Source organism: Panthera tigris, chromosome B4, assembly GCF_018350195.1.
Source record: "Panthera tigris isolate Pti1 chromosome B4, P.tigris_Pti1_mat1.1, whole genome shotgun sequence".
Taxonomy (NCBI): domain Eukaryota; kingdom Metazoa; phylum Chordata; class Mammalia; order Carnivora; family Felidae; genus Panthera; species Panthera tigris.
The window spans coordinates 105982948-106001799 of record NC_056666.1 but is presented as its reverse complement, the minus strand read 5'-3'; positions in this window follow the sequence as shown (position 1 = coordinate 106001799).

Sequence of the window (18852 nt, the reverse complement as noted above, 5' to 3'; positions counted from 1 at the left end):
AAAACATTGTTTTAGAAAATATATGTAGTTTAATTGATTATATGAAATTAAAAGCTTGTAACTATTGGTATAAATTTATAATTACATGCATATTTAGTTATCCAAGTCCTGAACAATATTACTCATCCTTTCTTTTGAATCTCTCGTTTTTAGGTGCCTGAAAATGAGATTTTTGTTAAATTTCCTATACTATTTGTCAAAAACAGATTAAAGTATGGTTTGAAGCTATAGCATCTTAGGGGACTTGATTTTTTTTTTTTAACTGCTAAAACCAAGCTGATGTGTAAAGGCATATGTTTCTAGTAACCAGATAGCAAAATGAGGTTTAAAACTGGATAACAAATTTTACTTCCATTAAATATGGTCACTCTGAGTGACGTTTGTAGTGTTTAATGTCTGGACACTTGAATGACCTTATACAAAGCTTTTGTAGACAGTGTTTTGTAGCTGACTGTAAAATCCAGGTAACACAAATAACAAGTCGGGGTGTGTGGGGGGAGATGTGCCAATGAAAATTGCTAAATGTAATACGTTATCCTTAAAATAACAACAAAGGGCTACAGTTGAAGAGGGGGTGGAGATATTCTCTTATACAAAAAAAAAAAAAAAAAAAGGAAAAAGTAGTAAGTGTATTGAAAAGGCCAAACTAATGGATTTTCTGAATTGTGCATATTTTAGGAGATGTAGTCAAGAAGACATTAATAGTGATATAATAAATTTGTTTTTGAGAATGGCTTTCCATATAACATTTATCACCATGAGAAAATACCACTTCTGAACAAAAACAAGTTGAATAAATGTGTTAGGCAGATGTTGAGGATAAATTTATCATGCTTTAAAAAAGATTTAATTTGCATAGTTTACATATTTAATATACTATCCTTTCAATTAATTTTAGCATAAAAGTAGTGCCTATAATATCTTGTAGAGGAAAGCTATTTATGTATTTTCTTCTTGTGAGGGAGGGTGAGATATTTTACATATATGTAATTATAGCATGAACACCTCATTTTTCATGATTCTAGGGAGACTACAAAGCATTCTCATATCACTGGAATTGAAAAAGAGGTACTATGCCAATTAGTTGACTGTCTTTCATTCAACTTCTCTGATGTTCAAAATTGTGTTTTTCAGTGAGGACAACAATTAATAAAGAAATTGAAAATACTCATCCACTTTTAAACTTGAGACTGAACCTATGCCAAGTCCATAAAATAATTATAAATGTAATTGTTCGATTTAGCAATAAAACTTAAAAACATCATAAAAGAATACATCATCATTCTCAGTGAGGGGAAACTGCTGGGGATCTGTAATGTTAACAATTAGAGCTATATTTTAACCCTGTTTTATACCATACTAGATATTGTATTATTCATATTAATTAGATGTCTATATTTGGATGAAAACTTTAAAAATTCATTCATTTCTACTGGAACTAAGAGCTTCTATTAAATACCTTAAATACTGAACAAAGATGCTGTCATGATTGTGTTTAGATTTTCTTTGTAAATTTCAGATTATTTTCCATTATACAAGTGATGCTATTTTATATAGCAAATTTACTTCTTTTACCCTGATATAATACTATCTTCTTTAATTCTCCTCTAATTCCTGTCTTTTCTTTTAATAGTACTGCCACTATGTCTTGGTTATATTTTTAAATTTTGTATATATTTGACTTGTTAACGCCATATATTTGACTTTGAGTTTTTATGTAATCCCTAAATCTTTGTTTTAGTATGTTGGTTTAATACATTGATATTAATTTTGATAAATTATAAGTTAGACCTTATTTTTGTTTTTTTTCTTTTAAAAAAAATTTTAATGTTTATTTATTTCTGAGACAGAGAGAGACAGAGCATGAGTGGGGAAGAGGAAGAGAGAGGGGGAGACACAGAATCCAAAACAGGCTCCAGGCTCCGAGCTGTCAGCACAGAGTCCAACGCGGGGCTTGAACTCACAAACTGTGAGATCATGACCTGAGCCGAAGATGGTCGCTCAACCAACTGAGCCACCCAGGCGCCCCTGTTTTTTTTCTTAATGTTTATTTTTGACAGAGAGAGAGAGAGAGAGAGAAAGAGAGAGAGAGAGAGAGACAGAGAGCATGAGTGGGGAAGGGGCAGAGAGAAAGGAAGACCCAGAAGCAGGCTCCAGGCTCTGAGCTGTCAGCACAGAGTCCAACATGGGGCTCAAACTCACCAACCGTGAGATCATCACCTGAGCTGAAGTTGGACACTCAACCAACTGAGCCACTCAGGCACCCCAGGACCTTATTTTTCTTACCCATTGTGTGCTTTTCATGCCAAATTTGTTTTATCTTTTTTCCCCTGCTGGATTTTTCTATATGACAAAATTTTCTTTTCTTTTTTTTTTCCTGAAGGTATTTAACATACATATACTATTTTCACTTAAACACACAACACACACACACACACACACACACACACACACACACACACCAATGTGTAAACTTTCCCTGATAAGTCAAAGCAATTAAGATGACACATTTCCTTTTCATTTTCAACACCATTATTCATTCAATTGTTGTGACTATAATAATGTGAATATAATATGAGATTACTAATTGTTGTTTACTTTCATTCCTTTTTATGACTTATTCTTACATGTGCTTTCATTATCATGGTAATAATTACTGAACATAAGTTTTCATAGTTTCATTGATACTTTCTCTCTTTCACTGATATTTCTTTCTTTCATTTTCATTTTTGATGTGCTTAAAAATTTTTTGTAGATTAAGTTTTGTATAATTTTTCAGGATATTTCATGGGTGTTTTATTTCCTCGTCCTTATTTATCTGATATTTTATCACTTTTGCTTTTACACAGAGATAACAGTTAAAATATTTAAATTGAAGTACTTTTTCCTTTAAACTCTATGTGCACAATATTTTTTATCACTTGGAACTAATGTTAAGCCTTCATACTACTCTATTATGAAAATCTTTTTGTTTTCTTCTCATATATCTTAGCCACATTACTTTTTCCTCAAAATACACTTAGAATATCAGGATATATTTTGAGAGTGATCCCATTTTATAAATTTTACTCATTATTTAGATAGTGAGACATTAAAGAGAATTTTCATCTAACTCTTGTTTCTTTTTCGGGTATTGTGTATTCCAATAATCCTGTTCTCTAATTCTAGACTATTTATTTGTTCCTTCTTTATTCTGTTTTCCATCAGTTATATTTTCTGTAACTGAGTCATTATTTACCCTTGTCTAAGGACAGTAATATTCAGATGTTATTTGAAGTAATTAGATGTATTGAAATAATGTATGCATACTTGTTAAAAGAAAGCGTTTGGCTATGTGCTCGATAGAAAACTTTGAAGGACTCTTCAGTGTTGATGAAGTGGTTGGGTCTGGGAACCAGACAAAGGAGCAACACAGTTCAATAGATGCAAGCATTGTCACCAGAGTCAGGCGACCAAAGAAACTGTGTCAACCTTTATCAGGTATGTGACCACAGATAAGTTACTTAAACATTTTTTTAAACCTCTATTTATTCATCTATAAATGGAGATTACAGGGCTACATACCAAATGGATGAAAATAGTTCAGGGTATTTTTTGGGGGGAACATATAAAGAAGAGTGTATAAGTTGTCCCTATAAAAAGATATATTTCATTGAATATTCTTATGCTAATATTGCATATTGAAAAATATTGCCAACTGAATATATTCCTCCCTGAAAAATTTTTTTCTTGTCATTTTTCTCTGAAGGACTTTTTTCCTGTCTAAAAGTGCCAATACTAACAGAAGAGGAAAAAGCAAAACAAAACAACAAAACCCTCCTCCTTATTTAATCAAATAAGAAATTTGCATTAAAGACCTTTATAATTACATTCATTTCAACTTTTTAAAAATTATACTAGCATGAAGAAATAATAAAAATTAGTGATGACTCAAATATGTATTAGATAAGATGAATAAAATAGTGGCAAAAATTAGTGAATTTTTCCTTCCTAAAGTCCCTTTCTAATTTTCTATCTTTTGTTCCTATTATTAGGGTAAACACACTAGAAAAAGTTATTCCTGCTAATTGTGGACATCTGCAAATCAGACCCTGCAAATATTCCTATTCTCCTTCCTCATTTTAGGAAAAATCTTAGAATTTGTTTTCATAGAGAAGTTTAATGAGCAGGATTCCTTATCTCAATTTGATGATTATTATCAATCTAAAAAATGCATCAATAAAGAGACAGTATATAATAGCTATAAATATCTAAACTTGGGGTTTTCCCAAGTGCAAAACTCATCATGAAGTGGCAATAGAGACTTGGGCTTTTGTTCTAAAGAATTGATCTAAACTCCACATCCTTAGCTGGATTCCTGCAGTATTTTCTTTGGCACTTATACTTTGAAATGTGGCAGAGCAGTTTTAAACTCAGTATCTGATGGAAACTGTTGAGTGCCAAAAGACCCACAAATTGAACTGACAAAGATCCCATTAAAGAGGTCAAGAGTTAAAATTTCATAATGTTTTTTTTAAAATAAGAGAGATTGACAGAATACTGACCCATCCAATTAGAAATTTGGCATAGAAAAAAGTGAGGCAGACGCGCTGGAAAAGGACCTAAAATACAAAACTGGTCCTAAAGAATTAAAAAATAATAAAATAAAAAAGGTAGATTACTTTCCAGAAAGCAAAGCCTTTAAAATTATAGAGACAATGTTTCCTCCTAACATCCTTTTTATTCTTAAATGCTGTACTTGTGTTTCTGTTATTACATGAAATGTATTAGAAAAGTCATCATTGCCATTCTGCAAAGAATGGCATTCTACCTAGAATTTTGTTCATGGAAAAATTTAAGCAGGATTTCTCATCTCAATTTGATGGTTCCTGTCATTGTAAAAAAAAAAAAAACCTTTTGCATCAAGAAAAATATAATATTCAATTGCTATATTGTTATAATATGCTAGTTGTACATTGTTGTTATTACTGGTGTAATAAGTAGTGAAATCTAGATTTTCCAAGTTAAAATTTTCTAAGAGGAAGACAATGGTGAAGGTAAGGGAGATGGAGTTTACAAAGTGGTACGTGGGCAAATGGTGCCCTTGATAGTTTTGTATTTAGTAACTTTATTCTTCAGCAGAAAAATGTGGGCAGCAGTTAGGCTAACGTAAGGCAAACTTTACATTTATTTTTCATTTTTTATCTTTCTCTTTTATCTCTTTTTTGAAAACTGTTTCCATTTTTTCCTCATATTTTCTTCAGTGATTTATGAATTAGTTATAAAAATGATTAAAATTAATCAATTTAGAATGTTTCCTGATTAAGTTATTAGGAATCTGCCATAGAGGACTTATCTAGGTTATAAAACTGAGTTTAAAATATTAAATGAGCTTGCATACAATGCCAAATTATATAATCTACTGGAAAGTCTTATAATACTATAAAAAAGGGATAATGTTTTATAATACAAAATAATGATTTTATTGCACTGTATTCTTTTAATATTTTCCAATGAGGTTATGTGGACTTTGAAGTTATGTGGACTTTGAAGTTAGGTAACATGGTATACATGTAATAGATTCTCCAATATTTAATGATTTAAATATGATTTTCTTTCTCTTTATCTATTTATTTTTAAATGTTTATTTATTTTTGAGAGAGAGAGAGAGAGAGAGAGAGAGAGAGAGAGAACGTGCACAGGCAGGGGAGGGGCAGAGAGAGAGGGAGACACAGAATCTAAAGCAGGCTCCAGGCTCTGAGCTGTCAGCACAGAGCCCGACGTGGGGCTTGAACTCATTAACCATAAGATCATGACCTGAGCCAAACACTGACAGTTAACCGACTGAGTCACCCAAGTGCCCTTCCTTTCTCTTTAATTGGACAGCTCTCCTCAGCTAACTGCTATTTACATGGTTCCTTGTGGATAAATTATTTTATAATAAAAGCATTAATAAAAACTATCAACTTCAATCAAGTGTTATCTTTAAGAAGATAAATCATATTTTGATATAGAAAAAATCCTTATTTAAATCTTAATTGAAAGTAAAATTCAATGACATGCATGGAGAGAGAGATGATGTATTTAATATGCCATATTTTCTTAGCATGTTATTTCCTTGCTAGTCATTCCATTGCTTCCCTGAATAATCCAAGGTCTCAGTCTTTCTAAAGATTCGCAAAAATAACTTGTTTCATTAATTAGATGCCCCCCAAAATTATTTTTTCAGAGTTTAGTCTTTAAGATGTCACCTATGTTGAAACAAAGGCACTCTCTAACAATTATAGTTTTATTTTTAAATTCTGATTTATAATTATTTTTATTCCAATGTTGAAAAGGCACTGTCATAAAAACAGCCCATGTGGAAATATTTCTAAATCCTGGAAAGATTATGTTCTGAACAGAAACTAATGTGTAACTGAGGTTAAAATTACACTACTTCCCCATAAACCTTGTCTTTCAAGTTGTCATGTTATGTCTCAACTTTGCTTTTTTTTTTTAATTTTTAAAAATGTTTTTATTTATTTTTGAGAAACATAGCATGAGCAGGGGAAGGGCAGAGAGAGAGGGAGACACAGAATCCCAAGCAGGGCTCCAGCCTCTGAGCTGTCAGCAGAGCCCGATGTGGGACTCCAAACCACGAAGTGTGAAATCGTGACCTGAGCTGAAATCAGCCACTTAACCAACTGAGCCACCCAGGTGCCCCTCAGTTGTGCTTCTTAAAGATAGATGCTTTTGTTTCTCTACTGCCATATTTCACTTACTGTGTTACATGGTCATAAACAGACACTAAAATATAAATGGAGTAAAAACTTCATATTTTCTCCCTCATTAATAATCCTCCAATCCATAGTTTATTTAAATTATTCCAAGCTTATAACACCCTTGTTATATAGAATCTGATCTGACAGTTCAAAAGGTACTTACACCACCTCTCTTCAGCTATTTCTTTACATGAGAACTTTATAGAATATGCTGAGTATAAATTTCAGTAGAAAATCACTGTTTTTAAACACAGCAGGACAAATCCCAGAATCCTCCCAACTGTAACAGCTTGGAAGTTAAAAAGGTAAACATTTATAACGGTTTTGCTGCTGCCCACACAAGAGCAACAAAATAATCTATTCAGTTGTTAAGTATTTATAGAAAGTTACTCCTTATAGCTGACCAAAGGCTTTCCTACCTATATTTTGTGCTTACCTGTTCTAAGCATAGAAGTAATAATTCTTTATAATACCTATTTTGATTTTATTAATTTACTTATTATTTTTACTTTTGTAAAGTTTGTTTATTTATTTACGTTGAGAGACAGAGCATGTGCATGCATGAACAGAGGAGGGGCAGAGAGAAAGAGGGAGAGAGAGAATCCCAGGCAGGCCCCGCACTGTCAGTGCAAGAGCCTGACCTGAGGCTCGATCCAATGAACTGTGAGATCGTGACCTGAGTCGAGATCAAGAGCCAGGTGCTTAACCGACTGAGCCACCCAGGTGTCCCTGATTTATTCACCTAAATGGAAGACTGATATGGAGTAATCATTAAATATTTTTCTCCACCAGTTTCCTGATCTGTAAAAGCTCATAAAATGTTGTTTATTTTCTAATGAAAATGTTAAAGTTATACACTGAAATTAATGAAACTTTGGAAAATACAAAAAGCAAAGCAGATGATGATGATGATAATGATTCCACAACACAGGAAAAATAATCAGTAACTGTTTTACACACTGTGTTCTCTTTTCTTGCAAAACTTTTGAATACAGTTAAGATCATACTGTATGTGTTATTTTTACTTTTTTTGTTCATTGAAGATCCTTTCTATCCATTCCATTTTTTCTCTCATTCTATATCAGAGGTGAATTGATGTTTTACTTCTAATATATTGCTTACTTGTGATATTACGAACATTAATAAATTATCATTTATTATGGTAACGGGGTGGTAACAGGGATTATGAAATCAGATTGTTGCAGTTTGAATCTGAACTATATAATTTATTAGTGTGTTACCTGGACAGCTAATCTAACACTGTTTAAGGTTTTTCACCTATTAAAATGTGCAAAGTATCACTATCCACTGCATGTCAGTATTTTGAGGATTAAAATAAGTAATCCATTCAAAGTCCTTCGCATATAGCAAATAGCTCTCTCTTTTTCTCTTTCTCCTTTTTCCTCTCCTTAGTCAACTATTACTACTGTTATTCTCAGGTGAACTACTATTACAAGTACCATTACTAATGTCATCTTTTAATACTAAACTTAATACTATATTCTAATGAGCAAAAAGAGTCAGATTTGCTCAGGATAACGGCCTATAGGTTCATCCATGTTGCTGCAAATGGCAGGATTTCCTCTTTTTTTTGGGGGGGGGAGACTGAATAACATCTTATATGTACATACACCAATTTTTTTTATCCATTTGTATATCAATGGACATTTATGATGCTTCTGTATGTTGACTGATGTGAATATTGCTGCAATGAACATAAGGAAGCAAGCATGTCTTTGATATCCTGATTTCATTCCTTTGGGTATATACCCAGAGGTGGGATTGCTGGATCATATAGTAGCTTTATTTTTAATTTCCTAAGGACTCTACATAACTTTTTCAAAAAAAAATTTAAATTTTTTTTAAGTTTATTTACGTATTTTGAGAGAGAGACAGAGAGACAGATCATATGATCAGGGGAGAGACAGAGAAAGAGGGTAAGAGAGAGGAAATCCCAAGCAGGCTTTGCACTGTCAGCACAGAGCCTGATGTGGGGCTTGAACTCACAAACCGTGAAATCATGACATGAACTGAAACCAAGAGTTAGTTGCTTAACCGACTGAGCCACTCAGGCGCCCCAGGAATCTACATACTGTTTTCCATACTGACTGCGTGAATATACATTCTAGCCAACAGTGTACAAAAGTTCCCTTTTCTCCACATCTTTATCAACAATTGTTATTTTTTTATTTAAAAATTCTATAATAGCCAAAATATCTGATGTAAAGTGATAGGTTATTATGGTTTCAATTTGTATTTCCCTGATGATTAGTGGTATCAAGCACTTTTCATATACCTCTTGGCCATTTGCATGTCTTTGGAGAAATGTCTATTCAATTATTTTGCCTTTTAAAGTCACATTATTGGGAAGTGCCTGGGGGGCACAGTTGGTTGAGCATCCAACTTCGGCTCAGGTCCATGAGTTTGAGCTCTGAGTCGGGTTCTGTGCTGACAGCTCAGAGCCTGGAGCCTGTTTCAGTCTCCCTCTCTCTCTGCCCCTCCCCCACTCATGCTCTGTCTCTCTCTCTGTCAAAAATAAATAAACATTAAAAAAAAATTTTAAAGTCACATTACTGGGCAGTTGCTGGTGAGTTCCCTATATATTTTGGACTACATGATGCCACTTATATAAGAACTTTAAAACAGTCAAACTCATCGAAGTAGAGAGTAGAATGGCAACTGCCAAAGCCTGGGGTAGAGGGAAATGGGGGTATTAGTCAAAGGGTACAAAGTTTGAGTTATGCAAAATGAGTAAGTTCTAGAGAACTGCTGTATAGCATAGTGCCTACAGTTAAATATAATGCATTGTATACTTAAAATATTGTTAAGAGAAGAGATCTTACATTGTATTGTTATAAAGGTAATAATGATACTAATAATAATGATAAAGAGGACAGGAGAAAATTTTAGGAAGTAATAGATAGGTTTCTGACATAGATTGTGTGATGATTTCAAAGATGTACACTTTCTCTCCAAAGTCATCAATTTGTACACATTAAAAATATACCACTTGGGGAGCCTGGGCAGCTCAGTTGGTTAAGCGTCCAACTTCCGCTCAGCTCATGATCTTGCGGTCTGAGTTTGAGCCCCATGTCCGGCTCTGTGCCAACAGCTGAGAGCCTGGAGCCTGCTTCAGATTCTGTGTCTTCCCTTCTCTCTGCCCCTCCCCCACTCATGCTCTGTCTCTGTCTCTCAAAAAAAAAAAAGGGAATAGACGTTAAAAAAAATTTTCTTTTAAAATAGACTGCTTTTTCGGGGCGCCTGGGTGGCTCAGTCAGTTGAGTGTCCGACTTTGGCTCAGGTCATGATCTCACGATTCATGGGTTCGAGCCCGGCGCCGGGCTCTGTGCTGGCAGCTCAGTGCCTGGACCCTGCTTCAGATTCTGTCTCCGTATCTCTGTCTGCCCCTTCCCCTTTTACGCTCTGTCTCCCTCTCAAATATAAATAAAAAATTTAAAAAAAAATACCGCTTTTTCTATGTCACTATCCAGCATTTTTTTTGTTTTTGTTTTTTTACTTTTTTAAATTTTATTTATTTATTTTGAGGGAGACAGATTGAACATGGGCAGGGAAGGGGCAGAGAGAGCAAAAGAATTTCAAGCAGGCTCTGTGCCATCAGCTCGGAGTGGGGCTCGAACTCACTAACCGTGAGATCATAACCTGGGCCGAAATCAAGAGTCAGGCGCTTAATCTTAAGCGACTGAGCCACCAGACACCCCTAAAGCAGTTTTTTAAATAAATAAAACTTCCATCAGAGAAAACAGCAGCAAAACCTGTCAACTTTTGGAGTTAAACATAGATGCAATCTTAATAGGCATTTACTAACTGTGAGGATCAGGAAAAGTATATAATCTTTCTGAATCCTAGACTTCTCATTGCTAAACATGGAGATAAAGATGCAGATAAAAGTCTGTCATTTTTGATGCGTGTTAATATGGCTTGCAAAATCCTGGCACACATTAGGCATTGGGTAAATATTAGTTCCTGTTTCCTCTCCCAATTTTCCCTAGTGTAATTCAATTATTGGGGTCTAATTTTTTCCATATTTAGTAATCATCAATACATTCCATAATTATTTTTCACATTTACTGAGGAAAAATAGGAATTGCCAAACTTCAAAATAGTTAGAATAGTAAGAGAAACAAAAGGAGGAAACACTAAAACCATTGTTGATGTTGTGAAATGAAATTCAACATTTCTATACCTAAAAACCTGTTTTAATAGTTGAAATAGGGAAATTTGAAAGCATAGAATATTTATGTTTAGTAAACTTAGTTTATTGCAGTATTTGTCCATATTTTCTCTTAAGAAAATGTGCTATCAATCTATAAGACAGGAACCTCTCATTATATTTAAATTGCATAGGATTGACCTTTCTGTAGAGTTTGCAATTGATACAGTATATTTATTTAAAAATAAATCCCTAAAGAGATGTTAGTTGTTAACTTGTAAAGTGTAAATCCCTTTCCCATGGGATTAAAGATTTCTTCATCAAGAGTTATAGTAATTTTTAATATTGTAATACTAAACTAAACCAGTTATTGTGGCTCTTTAACACTTAAAGGAACTTACTTGAAGAGTGCACTTTTTAAATGAACATGTTTATAATCACAAAGAAGATGCGAGAAATGGTGTCAGTATTTGCATAAATCTGCATCTTTATATATATGTGTATATACACACACACACAAATATATACATATATACATAAACAATTCCATACATCATCCAGTGTTCATCACAACAAATGCATTCCTTAATCCTCATCACCTACTTGGCCCATCCCTTCACTCCCCCACCTCTTGTAACCATGAGTTTGTTCTCTATCGTTAAGAGTCTGTTTTTTTATTTATTTCTCTCTTGCTCTCTGTTTTTTTTCCTTTGCTTGTTTGTTTTGCTTCCTAAATTCCACGTATGAGTGAAATATGTAGTATTTGTCTTTCTCTGGCTGGTTTCATTTATCATTATACCCTCTAGCTCTACCCATGTCATTGTCAATGGCAAGATTTCTTTCTTTCTTATAGCTAAATTATATATAATGCATATATATTATTATGTAATTGTATTATATTGCATTCACACCAACAGTTCAAGAAGGTTCATTTTTCTCCACTCCTCGATACCTGTTGTTTCTTGTGTAGTTGATTTTAGCTATTTTGACAGGTGTGAGGTGATATCTTATTATAATTTTTATTTGCATTTCCCTGATGGTAAGTAATGATGAACTGACTACTTTGGATAGTAGATTACTTTGGATAGTATAGACATTTAGCAATATTTGTTCTTCCAATCCATGAGCATGGAATGTCTTTCCATTTCTTTGTGTCATCTTCAAGTTCTTTCATTAGTATTTTATAATTTTCAGAATATAGGTGTTTCACCTCTTTAGTTAGGTTTATTCTAGATAAAATCATTTTTGGCACAATTTTAAATGTGATTGTTTTCTTAATTATTCTTTCCGTTGCTTCATTATTGTGTATAGGAATGTAACAGATTTTTGTACATTGATTTCGTATCCTGTGACTTTACTGAATTCATTTATCAGTTGTGGAAGTTTTTTGGTGGAGGTTTTCAGTTTTTCTCTATAAAGTATCATGTTATTTGCAAACAGTAAATTTTTCCTTCTTTACCTATTTGGATGTCTTTATTTCTTTTTGTTGTCTGATTGTTATGTCTAGACTCCAGCATTGTGTTGAATGTAAATGGTAAGAGTGGATATCCTACTCATGTTTCTATCCTTAGGGGAAAAGTTCCCAGTTTTTCCCCACTAAGAATGATGCTAGCTGTGGGTTTTTCATATATGGCCTTTATTTTGTTGAAGTATGTTTCCTCTAAGCCTACTTTTTTGAGGTTTTTTGGTTCTTTTTAATCATGAATAGATGCTGTATTTTGTCAAATGCTTTTCCTACATCTACTAAAATGATCTTATGGTTCTTATTCTTTATTGCTATAAGGTATCACACTGATTGATTTGTGAATATTGAATCACCCTTGTAACCAAGGAATAAATCCCACTTGGTCATGGTAAATAATTTTTTAATGTATTGTTGAATTCAGTTTGCTAGTATTTTGTTGATAATTTTTGCATGTATGTTCATCAGGGATATTGGCCTGTAGTTCTCTTTTTTAGTGGTGTCTTTATCTGGTTATGGTATCAGGGTAAGGCTGGCCTCACAGAATGAGTTTGGAAGTTTTCTTTCCTTTTATATTTTTTGGAATAGTTTAAGAACAGGTACTAACTCTCCTTTAAATGGTAGAATTCACATCAGAAGTCATCTGGTCCTGGACTTCTGTTTGTTGAGAGTTTTTGATTACTGATTCAATTTCTTTGCTGGTTATCAACTTGTTCAAGTTTTCTATTGCTTTGTATTTCAGTTTTGGTAATTTATATGTTCCTAAGAATTTATCCATTTCTTCTGGGTTATCCAATTTGTTGGTATATAGTTTTTTATAATATTCTCTTAAAATTATATATATATATATATATATATATATATATATATATATATATATATAGTGGTGTTGGTTGTTATTTCTCCAAATCTGCATTTTTAAACACCTATTAAAATAAAACATATTGGCTATGTTTCAAAGACAGCTCTTACATAGGATACATGTGTAATATTCTCCTTTCTGAAATGGTTTTATATTTGATAGCTATAAGACTAAAGTAGTTACATTCAATATATGTAAGTGAAAAGGATCCAGAGATTACAAAGTCACCAGTTTATGACAAAATGAATTACTTTAATAAGGTAACTAATTTTATGAAGTACTATCAACTATGGTTTCGTGTGAATATCATTATTCATTTTTCTATACTCTTAAATAGATGTTTGGTCCATTAACTTTCCATTTCAAGCATTTTGGTGGGTATATATTTTTTGCAGTGTAAACGCCTTAGTTACTTCTACAAAGCAATTCGATACAGGCCATTGATGACATTACAATAACTGACTAGTCACTGTATTTTAGTACTTTAAACATTGATGACATAAATATAAAACTAAAATGTTGACATGAGAAAACTAAGATCTTAAAAGAGAATAAAAAATAGAGCTAATGGGAAGTTATTTACAATTGAAAAGAAAAATTTAAAAATGAAATGATGTAATTCAAGTCCAAGCTGGCAAATAAAAAAGACATGTTGATTTTTCTTCTACTGTTTGGTATAGTGTAAATAATTATCAAAAAGTATTCACTCATTTAAAATAGAAGCACAAAACGTGATTGGTTGGAATTCCAGTTATAGGCAATAGTACTAGTTAGATAATGAGAAGATGAGCAAAGTTTTTGGGAGTTGGGAAGGATTTATTTTTCCATTTAGGAAGCAAATCTAATTTTCTAAGAGAGAGTGATTTTTTTCATTTAAAAGAAAGCAGAAACCAGTTTTAGAGCTCAAAGCAAATAGAGAAAGCTTGATCATCTACTCAATAAAACTGGGACACTTTAAGAAAAGATACATTAAATATCTGTATTTCTGAGAAAGTCAGAATTGCCAGTTTCTGATATTCAGAATCCTGCTCTTCATATACAGAGTTCCTCAACAATGACTCTATGACATTTTGCATTAAGTAATGTTTTTCTTTGTTTTTTTTTATTTTAGTTTTGAGAGAGAGAGAGAGAGAGAGAGAGTAGGGAAGGGGCACAGAGAGAGGGAGACAGAATCTGAAGCAGACTCCAGGCTCTGAGCTGTCAGCACAGAGCCTGACATGGGGCTCAAACCCACGAACCGCAAGATCATGACCTGAGGTGCAGTTGGCTGATTAACAGACTGAGCCACCTAGGAACCCCTGCTCCGAGTAATTTTCTGGTTATAAAGTGAATGACCAGTACATTGTAGGATCTTTAACAACACCTTGAGCCTCTACTCACTAGTCCACTATCTACCCAAATTATGACAGTAAAAGATGTCTACATTTTACTGATATATCCCAGGCAAATAACATTTCCCCAGTTGAGAACATTCTCATCTATACTGGAACATAAAGCTTCATTTATCCATTATTTCAGGGCATTTAAGTTTTTTCCAGTGTTTGGCTATTATGAGTAAATCTTTTTGAAACATCTGTTTACAAGTTTTTCCATGGATAAAAGTTTTTATTTCTCCTTGTATACCTAGTAAAATTATAGGGGGTTATTTTGTCTGGGACATCATATTTCTAGCTGGTTTCTGCTGAGTGCTCCTCATTCTTATGTGGTCTACACAGTTTACTGCTAAATTATCTCTTATTGTCAAACTCACGACTCCTTTTTTTTTTTTTTTTTTTGGCACTCTCTTTCAACTGCTTATGGGTTTCTCTTAAGAATGGGAGTCATTTTTGTTATGGCTGATCCATGCAGTACTGTGGGAAAGACAGTGGGTTTCTCAGATCTGCTCATGTCACACTCAGGCAAATGGAATATTCCTGTTCCTCTTTTAGAACATTGAGACATAACAACTTTACTTGGCTCACTAGGCCCTTACCACCTATGCTCCTTTACTGATATCTTTCATTCTCCACTGGCTGTATACGGGAAGCAAAAAAAAAAAAAAAAAAAAAACCTAAAATAAAACAAAACAAACAAGCAAGAAAAACCTCTTTAGACTCACATTCAACAAATGTGTCTGAATCCCTTCCCTTGCACCACTACCCCAGGTCCTTTTTCAGATAGTTTTCTGGACCCAGAGCTCAGATATCAACAGTAACTCTTCTCTTACTGCTAGACTGGCTCCCTGTTCTCACCAGGAAGCTAAAGAACAAATACATCAATCTGTGATCCAGCCATTAAGAGTCAGGTAAAGGCTGGGGGGGCCAAGATGGCAGAACAACATGGAAGTTTTTTTACATCTTGCATCCATGAAATACACTCAGATCAACAATAAACAACACTGAACACCTAGAAAACTGATTTGAGGATTAACAAAACAATCTGCACAACCTGAACCACAGAACTCAGCAGGTACGCAGCACGGAGAGGTGAACTGGGGGAGAGAGAAGTGGCAGAGGGCAGAGAACTGTTTTTGCTTACAGAGAGAGGATGGAGACAGGGAGAGTACAGGAAAAGCCACCCAGGCCCCCTCCAAAGCAGCTGGAGAGAAAGTGGAAAAGTGGAAACAGCTGCAGGGACTGAACTAAAAAGGGAGAAAGGAGAAAGGAGAGACTGTAAATTCTATTAAGACTCTATAAACAAGGGGTGCACAGAGTCTGAGGCTCTGCAGCTCAGTACTTGGCAGTGCTCTGGTGAGAAGGGTGAATCCCCAGGAGCAGAGTGAGGTCCGGGGGGCTTTGAGCCACACAGGGAGAGGCAGTTCCCCTGCTGGAAGGACATTTGGTAGAGGCTGTGTGGCCTCTCCACAGGGAAAGGTCCAGACAGACCTGGGAGAATGACCACATTCACTGGTGCTGGAACAAGGTCCTTAAGGATGAAGCCTGGTGCCAGAAGTGTGTTGTGATCTTCCATAATCCGTGAAACACTGCTGCTACACAATCATGTGAACTTTTTCTGGGGTGGGCTGGCACCCAGCCGCAGTCTCTAGGCATCGGTAGCAGCATGTCCCGCAATCATTTCAGGGTGCAGCCAGCACCTGGCCACTGCTCAGTAAGACCTTCCCCCAGAAGGCCTAAGTGGGTCAAACAAGCAGTCCCTCAGAAGTGAGAGGCTGGGAAACACAGCCGCATCTGAGATAAAACTCAGGAGGGAGGTGCTCCCTGGCAACCTGATGGCTTGGTCACAGACAGTGTAAAAGTAGAGAGCAGATGGAAGCTGGAGACAAAGAATGGGTGTGCAATTGCTGACCAGGGAGAAGAGTTTTGATACTAGAGACTAGGTAGCTGGGTGACTCCATTTCCACTCCTCCTGTGCATGTGCATACACACCTACAAGTGCCACAACAACCCACCCCAGTAAGCGAAGCAGTGCCCGCTAGTATAGAACGGAGCCATTACACTAAGCCCTGCCAACTGGGTCAACCTTGCTCTTCAGGAACACCACAAGTCTCTCTACTTGCTTAGTTTATGAACTATAAAGTGCTTCATAGTTTGACATCTAGGGGAAATCGATGTAATTTCAATCATATTTCAGTATGTTCACTGGTCCATCTATTCAATTTTCTTTTCTTTTCTTCCTTGAAAATGATGAAATGAAGGAATTCACCCCAAAAGAAAGAGCAGGAAGAAACGACAGCCACGGACTTAATCGACACAGATAAAATAAGATTATCTGAACCAGAATTTAGAATCACGATAATAAGAATACTAGCTGGGGTTGAAGTATATTAGATTCCTTTTCTGTGGAGATAAAAGAAGTAAAAGGTAGTCCAGATCAAATAAAAAATGCTATAACTGAGCTGCAATCTCGAATGGGTGCCATGGCAGCAAGGATGGATGAGACAGAGCAGTGAATCAGTGATATAGAGACAATTTATGGAGAATAATGAAGCAGATGAAAAGAAGTAGATTAAGGCAAAAGAGCATGATTTAAGTATTAGAGAAATGAATGACTCATTAAAAAGGAACAAAATCAGAATCATAGGGGTCCCAGAAGATGAAGAGAGAGAAAAAGGGGTAGAAGGGTTATGTAAGAAAATCATAGTGGAAAACTTTTCTAACCAGGAGAAAGACAAAGCCACCAAAATCCAGGAAGCACAGAGGACTCCCATTAGATTCAACAAAAACTGACCATCAACAGGGTATATCATAGTCAAATTCACAAAATACTCAGGCAAGGAAAGAAACATAAAAGCAGAAAGGGAAAAAAAGTCCTAACCTACAAGGGAAGGCAGATCAGGTGTGCAGCAGACCTATCCACAGAAACTTGGCAGGCCAGAAAGGAATGACTGGATATATTCAATGTGCTAAATCAGAAAAATATGCAGCCAAGAAGCCTTTATCCAGCAAGGTTGTCATTCAAAACAGAAGGAGAGATTAAAAGATTCCCAGACAAAAATTAAAGGAGATTGTGACCACTAAACCAGCCCTGCAAGAAAGTTTATGAGGGACTCTCTGAGGGGACAGAGGACCAAACAAACAAACAAAACAACAACAAAAAAAACCCTAAAGCCATGAAGACTAGAAAGGACCAGAGAACACCACCAGAAACTCCAACTCTACAAGCAAAATAATGGCAATAAATTCATATCTTTCAGTACTCACTCTAAATGTCAATGGACTAAATGCTCCAATCAAAAGACATTGGGTAACAGAATGGATAAGAAAACAAGATCCATCTATATGCTGTTTACAAGAGACCCACTTTAGACCCAAAGACACCTTCAGATTGAATGGAGAACCATCTATCATACTAATGGTCAACAAAAGAAAGCTGGAGTAGCCATACTTATATCAGACAATCTAGACTTTAAAATAAAGACTGTAACAAGAGATGAAGAAGGGCATTATATCATACTTAAGGGTTCTAGCAATCATGAAAACTTAACAATTGTAAACATTTATGCTCCAAATGTGGAACACTCAAATATATAAATCAATTAATCACAAAAATAAAGAAACTTATTGAAAATAATAAAATAATAGTAGGGGACTTCAACACCTCACTTACAACAATGGACAGATCATCTAAGCAGAAAGTCAACAAAGAAACAATGGCTTTGAATGACACACTGGACCAGATGGACTTAACGGGTATATTCAGAACATTTCATCCTAAAGCAGCAGAATATACATTCTTCTCCAGTGCACAGGGAAGGTTCTCCAGAGTAGATGGCATACTGGAACACAAATCAGCCCTCAACAAATACAAAAATATAGAGATCCTACTGTGCATATTTTCACACCAGAATGCTATGAAACTCGAAATCAACCACAAGAAGAAATTTGGAAGGATAAAAAATACTTGGAGACTAAAGAACATCCTACTAAAGAATGAATGGGCTAACCAAGAAGTTAAAGAGGAAATTAAAAAGTACATGGAAGCCAAAGAAAATGGTAACACCACAGACCAAAACCTCTGGAACGCAGCAAAGGCAGTCATAAGAGGAAAGTGTATAGCAATCCAGGCCTTAGTAAAGAAAGAAGAAAGATCTCAGATACACAACCTAACCTTACACCTTAAAGAGCCGGAAAAAGAACAGCAAATAAAACCCAAAACCAGCAGAAGACAGGAAATA